The sequence below is a fragment of the Bactrocera latifrons genome, unplaced genomic scaffold (genome assembly GCF_001853355.1).
Source record: "Bactrocera latifrons isolate USDA-ARS-PBARC rearing strain unplaced genomic scaffold, ASM185335v1 scaffold_296, whole genome shotgun sequence".
Lineage (NCBI taxonomy): Eukaryota > Metazoa > Arthropoda > Insecta > Diptera > Tephritidae > Bactrocera > Bactrocera latifrons.
The window spans coordinates 189,651-200,858 of NW_017536585.1; positions in this window are offsets into that span (position 1 = coordinate 189,651).

Sequence of the window (11,208 nt, forward strand, 5' to 3'; positions counted from 1 at the left end):
TGACTTACATCTTAATAGCTAGTTCTTTTATATGCTAAATTTATGCTAACGCACCTGAAAGTTTGCTGGCTAAATTCTGAGAAGAGGTTATTGAATTTACGTACTGATCGGAAATCGCTCAAACAGCTGTGTCAACATTATTGCATTAGTGAATTACGTGCGATCYGTATTGTAACAATTGCACCAGAAAATTACATAGAATCTGAATTGGCACAATTAAATAAAAAGTTTAATATTTTTGATTCTAAGCACATTAACATTGAGGTGAAGGCTCGTGCCGGATGTTGGCTAAGGGTTATTAACATTGGTGAAATAAAGTGCGCGTGTTTGTAACATTTGTAACACCGCTTGTGTTAACTTATCTAATCATTAGTTGTGTTAGTTGGTTGCTCACCATCCTGATGATGCTTAGTATTCGACAAATAGCAGAAACAGTGGTGAACGTAGAATCGTGGCCCGTTTCAGCTGACACGACCTATCTTATGGGCGCGCAATGTAAGTGAACAGTGGCAAACGCTACTTCCTTCTCTCTTTGACGCGGTGAGAATTAACGACATTTCGATTTTTGCCGTAGAAACGTGTCAGCTGATTGCTCTCTCACAACACAGGGTTGCCAATATCTATATACTGTAACAATTATCAACTTTTATAATTCAATCTGTTCAATATAGTTGAAATTTTCTTAAAATAACTCAAAATCAGAGTCGAAGGCTATCATTTATAAATAAATAAACTATTTATAGTTTATTTTCAGTTTTAATATTTTATATTATAATTAATATTAATATTAATTTTAATATTTTATATTATAATTATAAAAAATTGTAATTGATAACATAAATGTGTACAAAACTATATATGCATATTGAGCAATGGCAACATTGTTCAAATGAAAACTAACAAAGATGGCTGATTTCTGCGTTTTTGCCACGTTTTTTACTGTTCACACATTTTGCTCGATAAGGAAGGAAAAGGAAGGAAGACAGTAGCGTTTGTGACTGGTTCTGCTAAAAGAGGCATTTCGTTATTGCTCTTGATGTGGAAAAATTTTCTCATGACAATTTCGTGTCATAGCTGCTATGATACGAAGACTATCGTAATTACCCTAATATATACGCATATTTGACATTAGATAGTTAATACCCATAATCGTTTAATTTTATCAGGTGTGATACTCTGGGTGCAATATATCTTACTACATAGATTACAAATTGCTCAGTTCAAAAACATTGTTATCTTTAATATTGTCGTAATTGGATTTCTGGGTTTTCTTCTATAGAATCTTCGATCTATTCCAACCAAATCAGTTTCACTATTCGAACAAACAAACTTCGAACTTTTTGAGATCTTCTTATGAATAAAACGACTATGTTATTCTATATTAGTAAAAACAATTTATGCGTTTTTACACTTTTATTAATCACTTGCATATTGAAGAACCAAAATAGACTTCTCGGTTTCTTTATATTAATTTTCGATGTACTTTTACTTAAGGGATCGTTCCAGTGTAACTTCCGCATAATCATTGATTTTCGCGATTTTTTTATGTTGAAATTAACTAATCAGTCCGATTTTTTTTTTATAAATCATTTTGAATACAAAATTTGTTTTTGTATGTTTATTTGTTTGGTATATAATGGTCCTGTATGACATCCACGATTGTGGCCGCAATTTAGTTGAAAACAAAAATTTAAAAATATAATTAAGCTGAAGGAGGAAATCGTTATGACGCAAGGTGTTTTTTTTTTTTTTATATTTGACAAAATGGCGGCGGTTTAACAAAACAAATCGAATTTAGACCTTTTTTCGACATCTTTTTGTAGAAAAAATTGGAAGATTTCAAAAAACATAAAAGCTTCCATAGCGCGATTTAAAAAAAAAACACCATTCTGAGAAGAACACGTTTAAAGATTGGAGTCGCTATGTTTCCGGCACTGTTCTTTGCTACAAGGAACGCTGTAGCGACCGTAATAATTTGAATTTTGATTTCAAAATTTGGGGGAATGTTTATTACAGTGTAAACTATCCGATAAAAGCGATTTCTCGAAAATATTTAAAATATTATATTTCAACTGAGACGATCCCTTAAGGCAAAATGTAAATGACTACAATGCTCACAGACAAGTATTTAAAAATCACATCTTGTATTATCGTGGGTATAAAATTTAGTATCTTTGACTCATTTAATTATTACCCAGTGGTATGGTTGCGACATGTCCAGTTCCTTTTTTCGCGATCACCTGTTCTTGGATTCGGCCCAGCACCCATACTGTTGACTGAATTTACTTTCGAGCTCATACGCGTAAACCCAGTATTTATCTTTTATCATGATGTCATAGACGTGCTTTGAAGGACCGCTATCGTATTTTTTTAACATTTCGCTCCACCAATTGACACGAGCCCTTTATGAGCGATTGACAAATTGTGTGCGATCTAACGTGCACAATTTTTTTACAGTCAAATGTTCATACAATGTTCAATGTATGATATGCTACTAATACTATATTTTGAGCGAGAATAATATTTTAAGTTACTGAAAGCAATGCAAATAGCGCTCGTATGTCAAAACGTTCTGAGTATGCAAGTTAAAAAACGTATTGTTATTTTTATAAAAAAAATATTTTCTTGGAGCTATGCTCCTTTATTGAGTTTCACTAAAGAACTAAAATTTACAATTAATTATACTTAACTCTAGACCTATGTTTGCCACTGCACCGGGTATGAAACTGCTGACACTGCGTTTCCCACAGGTTGCCACTACACGTGTCGCACTCTCAGCGATTTAGTGGTGTCATATTACATTACTTTGTATCATATGATATTAATGCATCATATGATACTTTTTGAATACATGGGGTGCTAACTAGTCCCCCCTTGAAATTCAAACGTCCTCGTTTGAATCTTTAGGTGTATGGAAAATTTGGTAGAGTCCTTCTATTGCCGGTTGTGACAGTTTATTGGGTTCCTCTTCTTTTTGTTTGATCACAAGATTCTTCCCGAAAATTAAGGCGATGACTAATAAAAAGACGATTAGAGTGATACTGGTTCCGTATTTGACTCTGTTTGCTACTTCTAACAGACTTACTTATTTTGTATTGTTGAAGTTAAGCTGTTTCAGCATCTCCAGCGGGAGGAATTCTTCTATGTTGAGTGGTGCGGATGACCGTTGTAGGATTGCTGGTAGTGGTTTACTTGCTGTTCTTTCTTCGTTATAAAACTTTTTTCCATTGATAACAATGGTTACGTTGGTGAACAAAATGATGAAGGTCCCGTTTAAAAATGTAGATTCGTTATTTATTGAAATTTCGCCGTTGTATTTATTTAGTAGTATTATTCCAGGTCCTGCTGGTTGTTGACCTCCGTGCAGTTTAGCAAACGACTTTTTAAAAGATTATTTATACAAGTATCATTACTTAAATCTACTAAAGTAAAACTATCTAAAGTTTTACAATTTTGGTTATCTACGGTTGGGAGGCTAACAATATAAATTATAATTTTGCCAATAGTTGCAATTTTTACTTCGGAAAATTCGAGTGCTTCGTCTAAATTAACATATGTAATATTTTCATTGTCTATTACTTCTTTAGCAATATTTATTTCTTCATTTGATAAAATAAAGGAATTTATTATGTTGGCGTTTGCCCAATGTATTGCGTATGCAATATTTAAAATTTCTTCCTTAATTATTTCTAAGTTAGGGTAGTTAGGGTTTTTGCGGATAGTTTCAATTTTAATAGTCGCTTCTATGTGGTCAAGTGTGTCAGTATATTTTTCTATGTCAATTTCATGTATTATCCTAAATGTTCCTGTTTGTAGTCTAGTCGTAACCTTTTCTATTGTTATTAATTGATAGTTTGAGTAGTCGAGGATTTGTACTTCCGCCAGGCATAGCGGTAGTAGTATTCTGAAAAAGAGTGTCAGTACATATTTAGTTACGTATTCTACCTTTGTGAATTATTTGTCCTTTTTCAATTAACACGGCACTATTTCTATCTTCTTTAACTATTTCCTTACCGTAGGGTTTACTTAACTTACTTCCTAACTCCTATTTTTCTTAACGAATATTATTTGTCCTGGTAGATATGATTTTATTTCCTTCTTATTTTTGTTAAGGTATTCGATATCCTTTCTTTGTTTCCTCAGCAAATTGTTCTTAGTTGCTTTGTCTAGTTCTTTCTATGTCCTCGGGGGTAAACGTAACATTTCTATGGAAAAATAGGTCTACTGGTCTTTTAAGTGTAGTGGAATGAACTGAATGATTATACTCAGATACTGTTCTTTCTAAAAGTTCTTCAAAATTTCTGTGCCCACCGTTTTCTTTTCTGCAGCGCATTATTTCGATTAATGTCGAGTGGAACCTTTCCACTTGTCCGTTATCTTGGCTTTTATATGGAGGAGTAGTGTAAACTTCTATTCCTAATTCATCTTTCATCATAAATTTTAAAGAGGCTGAGTTTAGAGATGGCTCATTGTCGATAATTATTAATTTTGGTACTCCGAAGAAAAATATAATATCTCTTAAGGGTTTTCTGACGTCTTCTATTGCTCTGCTATTCAGGCTTTTTGTTACTGCGTATTTTGTAAATTTATCTAGAGCTGTCATAACTATTTTTCCCTCTGTTAAAATATATCGATATGAACTGTGTGTCCTGGATATGTTAGTAATGGAGGTTCTGCAATTTTCGGTTGGTTAGGATATGAAGATATTTCGTCAAACTTGAAAAAAATTTGGTATTTGAAAACATTAATTGGGACTTCTGTACAAGGGATAAGATTATGACTTGAGCTTTCATTTATGACTTGAGCTTTGCGAATCGTAGGTGTGAGTGAGTTTATTTGCATTGGTGTCCTTGAAAGGGCGTGTGCAACTACATTTGATTCACCAGATTTGCTACCGCTTCTACTTTTTCGGGGTTGGTTTTTATCCCATTTGAACTAATTACATATCCTAAAAATTCTACTTCTTCTTTAGCAAATGTACATTTGTCTTCTATATTTTTAAAATGTTGTTCTTCGTTTTTGCCAAATGTTATTACATCATCGATGTATACATAGCATCTTACTCCTATGTGTTGACGAAGGTGATCGTCTAGTGCTCTTTGGAATGTGGCTGGAGCATTTTTTAGACCGGAAGGTAAGCGGAGGAATTCATATTTTCCGTTGTTTACGGAAAATGCGGTTTTTTCAATGTCTGACTCGCGGAATGGAATCTGATGGCATCCACTTTTTAAATCGATAACAGTAAATAGTTTATTGTTTCCCAGATTTGCAAGGACTTCGTTAATTTCTGGTATGAGGTATTTATCAGGGATCGTAACTGAATTGAGTTTACGATAATCTACGACCATTCGATATTTTTTGACTTTTTGTTAACTATCCAAATTAGGGAGTTATACGGAGATTTCGATCTCCTTATTATTCCGTTATGTAAGAGTTCTTCAATTTGGCGTTAGATTTCGTATTTTAATGCCATGGGGTACGGGTATGGCTTAGAGTAGACGGGGGTTTCGGTTGTTGTCCGGATTTCACCTTTTACTAGGGTGGTGTACGTAAGTTTTTCATAGGGATCGGAAAAAAGGTTTGGACATTTATCGATAATATTATTAATTTTGTTTTGTTGTTCTAATGAGAGATGTGGAATATTGGTTGCCACACTATTCACTTCGTGGGATATTCGTTGTTTTAACGTTATATTTATACTTTGGCAAATTGTCATTAAATTTTTGTCGGTATGAATAATTGCTTTTAATTCTTTAAGTGTGTCGTTGCCTATTATGCCGTGGAACGACCCTAAAGTTGGTAGTATGAAAAATTTTATTTTCCCTACTATTAGTCCAAAAATGTCGACAAAGGTATGGTGGGTAATTTCACTGTAAAGGGCTTTTTATTCAGAATTTCATTCCTAATTCTAGTGGATTGAATGTAGATCTTATTGGATCCGGTATCAATAAGAAAATCTACTGTGTCTCCGCGCCTTGTTCTAAATTCGTAATAAGGCAGCGAAGACGGCGCTAATCTAAAAAATTAATAGTATCAGGTTCGTTTTTACTTGCATTATCGTAATTGCTATCGTAGAGATTGTCATCGTATATCCCTTCCGGGTCTAATTCTACCGCGTTAGTAAAAAAATGTCTTTGTATTTTGCTTGGAGGATGAGTCAGTTGTACGAAAATCGGACGTTTGGATGGCCGATTGTCCTGGAATGGTGTATTCTGATAATTGATTTGTCTTGATCGTATTGATTGGTCGACTTGCATTGGTTTCGGTGGTTTAGGTGGTAAATTCGGTCTGTTATTAAAGGAGGTATTTTTTCTAGTAATATGGGGGTTGTTCGGGTAACTGTTGAACCTCGCAATGAATCCTTGGTTATTTTGCATATAGTTGGGACAGTTTGGGGATATCGGTTTGGTTGACGACCGAATGGATGTTGAACGAAATTTCGTCTGGGGGAGTGGGAATATGTTAATTCGGGGTAAAAAACTCTATTGTTATTATAGTTATTAAAATATCTCCTGTCATCAAACAAACAGTCGTCGCACTCACGACTAGGCTCTCACGTCACTGTTGACTGTCATAACTTTGAAGTCTTAGATAATTTCGTCTATTTGGAACCAGCATAAACACCAGCAATAATGTCAGCCTGTAAATCCGACGCAGGATAACTCTTGCCAACAGGTGCTACTTCGGACTGAGTAGGCAATTGAGAAGCAAAGTCCTCTCTCGACAAACAAAAACCAAACTCTATAAGTCGCTCATAATACCCGTCCTGCTATATGGTGCAGAGGCTTGGACGACGACAACAACTGATGAGTTGACGTTGCGAGTTTTCGAGAGAAAAGTTCTGCGAAAGATTTATGGTCCTTTGCGCGTAGGCTACGACGAGTTTCGCATTCGATGGAACGATGAGCTGTACGAGATATACGACGACATTGACATAGTTCAGCGAATTAAAAGACAGCGGCTACGCTGGCTACGTCATGTTGTCCGGATGGACGAAAACGCTCCAGCTCTGAAAGTATTCGACGCTGTACGGCGCCGGGGGAAGCAGAGGAAGAGGAAGACCTCCACTCCGTTAGAAGGGCCAGGTGGAGAAGGACCTGGCTACGCTTGGAATATCCAGTTGGCGCCAAGTAGCGAAAAGAAAAAACGACTGGCGCGCTGCTGTTAACTCGGCTATAATCGCGTAAGCAGTGTCTACGCCAATTAAGAAGAAGAAGAAAATCGTTATTTCGGGGTGGTCGTGGTGGTGATTGAATATTTGCTTTGTGTGTATTGTTGGCATGACTTATTCTATATGTCATGTTGTCAAGTTTTTGACATAAATGTAGTGCTTGGGGTAAGGTTGTCGGTTCTCTCATGCTGAGAAGACGAGGTAAATCGCCATTTAGTCCTCTAAATGTGTCAAGAACTTTGTCCCTGTATGAGTTGGTCATAGTCCGTATGGACTCGTCACTTAGCTCAAGACATGAAATTGTGTCTAATATAAGTGAAAGATGTTGATAAACTTTTTGGTAGAAGGTCGGAATGTCGTCATGGCGTTGGACCAGAGTGGTCATCTGATATTCGAGGGTACCTACGTCCCTTTTATCCGAATAATGCATCATTAGCCATTTTCGAATTTGACTCCAATCAAGTGGAGTATTGTACGATTCCAATGCGGTGTCGGCATCACCAATTATTTTGTGCCTAATCGTATGGATTATAGCGAAATACCTAGGGGTATTTTTGACTCCCTCATAAGCTTTAAAGATTCTGTCTACGCTCTTCCTTCAGGAGTTAAATTCTCCTGGTCGTCCTGAAAATTCTATAAGACATTTGACCATGTCCGGAATCTTGTCCAGTTCATTTATATTATTCGCGTTCAATGTTACGCTGTGTTCGGGTTCAGTGAAGTCAGTTACAGTTTGTAAATTCATTCGTTCGAGTACCTCTCGAACTATTGTCGTTATTAGAGTTGGGTTAGGGGTGGGAGGGTTTAAAGGATGGGTGGAAAGATTTGAGAGATGGGTGGTTTGCCCATAATCTATCCTAATTTGGTTTAACTGTTCTACTAATTCCTCGGCTGTGTTTGGCATTATCTCAAATTTTTTTCTCTTAGTTTAATTAATTAAAAAAAAAAATTTCTTTTGTACGAGCACTGTTTTTTTACAATATTGTAATCTTCTTAGAATATTTTGTAAGGCTTACATTAATAATTCCCAGCTTCCCATGGGGTGTTTTTGATCGCTTCGGGGTTGTCCTTTTTCCTATATCGGTACTGGGGTCCCTCGAAAAAGTATTGTTATTTTTATAAAAAAAAATATTTTGTTGGAGCTATGCTCCTTTATTGAGTGTCACTAAAGAACTCAAATTTACAATTAATTATACTTAACTCTAGACCTATGTTTGCCGCTGCAACGTGTATGAAGCTGCTGACACTGCGCTTCCCACAGGTTGCCACTACAAGTGTCGCACTCTCAGCGATTTAGTGGTATCATATTACATTACTTTATATCATATGATATTAATGCATCATATGATACTTTTTGAATATATGGGGTGCTAACTTGCATACCATAAAAAAGGTCAAACTTTACGATAAAATTGTGAGTTTTTAGATTGCAACACTAGTGTTGGTAAATCCCCAAATATAAATACAACCTAGTTTGACACCTATTAAAAATATAGTAATCGGCGATCGATCTCGAAAATGTTTATTATCATTCGGAAGAACGACAACGAAATACTCTCTCATTAATCCATTGAATGTTGCCATCTTGTTAAAATCAAATGTTATTGAGCTTCAAATTCAGGCATGAAATAGTCAACTATCATGGCGCGATAATGGACCCACCCACAAACCGTAACAAATCGTTGTTTTTCTGAATGAAGTGACAACTCTTTTGTTTTTTTGTTTTATAGGCCAAATGCGGCAATTTTTCTTCTTGACATACCATTTAGCCAGAAATGGGCCTCATCGCTGAACAAATTTTAGCTCAAAAACGTCGGGTCTTTTCGGAACGTTTCAAGAGCTGGGTCCCAAGATGGTTTATAATGTTGCGAATAGTACGCTCAGTATGTTGACCACAAGTTGAGCGAAGCGGCCGATTACGAATTTTCATAATAAGGTTGAATATTGAGCAAAACCAACATTACAGCTTGACAAGACTCACTCGTGATTTATCAAAAAAGGCTATTGAAAAAAGTACATACCTCTTCTTGGATGATCCGTTATAAAAAATTTAATGTATAATATATTATAAATACGACCTCTTTTGAAACCAAAGTACAGAGCCGTAACCAAATCCTCAGGAGCCAGTAGCTCCTGGGTAAACGTTGCTGGCAACACACAAGGCAATCGTTATTAACTACGCCGCACCGATATGTAATGAAACGCAGACGAATAAGCTTCAGACGTATACAAATTCTGCTTCACGATTAATCTTAGTGTCTCTTGTTACACATCTAAGTACATAGCGAGGCCTATATGCTTTCCGTCATGAAACACAATGCTCTCCTCACCAATCCTCCATGTCTTAAATTTTAAATTTTAATTAACTAGACGTCGATATCAATTTGTTATCTTATAATGGAATTTCTAGGTATTTTATTTTTATACTTGAAACTCCCATTCATGACTACTTTTAAATTAGTATTCATAGCAAACAAAAAAGTCTGAAATTTTAAGCGAACAAATCTTTTAACTTGGTTTCCTAGTACATCTGATAAAACATTGCCTACCAAAACCAATCAGACCAAAATGCAACGCTGAACTACTGTGTTTTTTAACCCACAGTCAAAGTTCTGCGTTTTATAAAGATTTTTTTCATTAAATTATAAAATTCATAAGAAAAACAGTAAGGTTAGATTTACGAAAAAATTTTGAGAGATCTTTTTGTAGAGCATTCCAACTCCTCTGGCAAGCCAGATATTTTGTCAAGTAGTTAAAAAGCAAAATTTAAATTTTGTTATCTGACAATAAGTAAAGTTGGAGACTGTAAGGCATTTGACCTTACGGTTAAATTTACGATCTCGTACTTGGAGAGATTTTCTTAGAGGTGTATTTTTACAGTATCAAGGAAAAGTCGTTTTTTATCCACCGCATAATCCAATCTTTATGAAACCAACTCGTTAAGCAAAAAAATTTTATGTTGGAACAATTCTGGAAGTTTCGTGAAACTATTTAGCAATGCTGTCATTGAATGTAATTGTGGCAATAATGAAAAACTCTGCCCATTTATTGGAAACAGTAAACATCATAAAACATTGTATTCAAAATGAATGGACAAAATTTGGTCCAAATGATTCGGAACGCCAACCGTGGTCGCTTTCTTTATTAAATCGATGAAAAAGAAGCAATACTCTCATTATGATTACAGGCGATGGTGAACTATGCCAACGCGACGTTGGCAGCTCAGGTCATCATATCGCCGCTCCACTGACCTCAGCAGCGTTGTTACCACGCTGCAGCTACTAAAGCGGTTGCTTCGCTGAACTCGCCAATACACCACACCAACGCAATCCACTCACGAAGGCACCACAACATATTTTATTATATATGTTTTATTTTTCGGAATTCTAAATTGTAGTTATACAATTGGTGTACTCACAACCCGTCGTAAAGCGTCATAAAATCGTAAAATTATAAATTTCTACACTTGTTTAAAAAAATGTTGTTGGATGTCATACAAAAATGAGTTTACACATTTACAATTCTCAATGCTATGTTTTCGAATCGTTATAACTTATAACTTTATCAGACTTGTGAAAACCCTATTTGAAATTATTCAGTCTACCGAAAAAATATAATTTCCAACGATTTCCTATGACTCTATACTTGAAATGTTAACTACAGGTTAAGTTTTGAGCACTGAAGGTGCTCCGTCTGTCTGCCCGTCACTACGTCTATATGTATATGTATACGCTAACTACTTCCTAAGTTTTTGAGATATCGATTTGAAATTTGGCCCTAACCGATCAAAATCAAGCCCTTGTAAACCTTTTTCTATTTAACAAATTATCTTCACGGAATTGGGTAATGCTCGAAAATTCTACGAAAAAATGCGGCGGCTTACAGAAGGTTTCAAGACCGGAGCATACTCTTGTAGAACCCCCAAAAGTGATCTAGTTACCGATGCCCAGAGCATACTTAAATTATGGAGGGAACACTTCTCCAGCCTGCTGAATGGCAGTGAACGCACAACGCCAGGAGAAGGCGAACCCGATGCC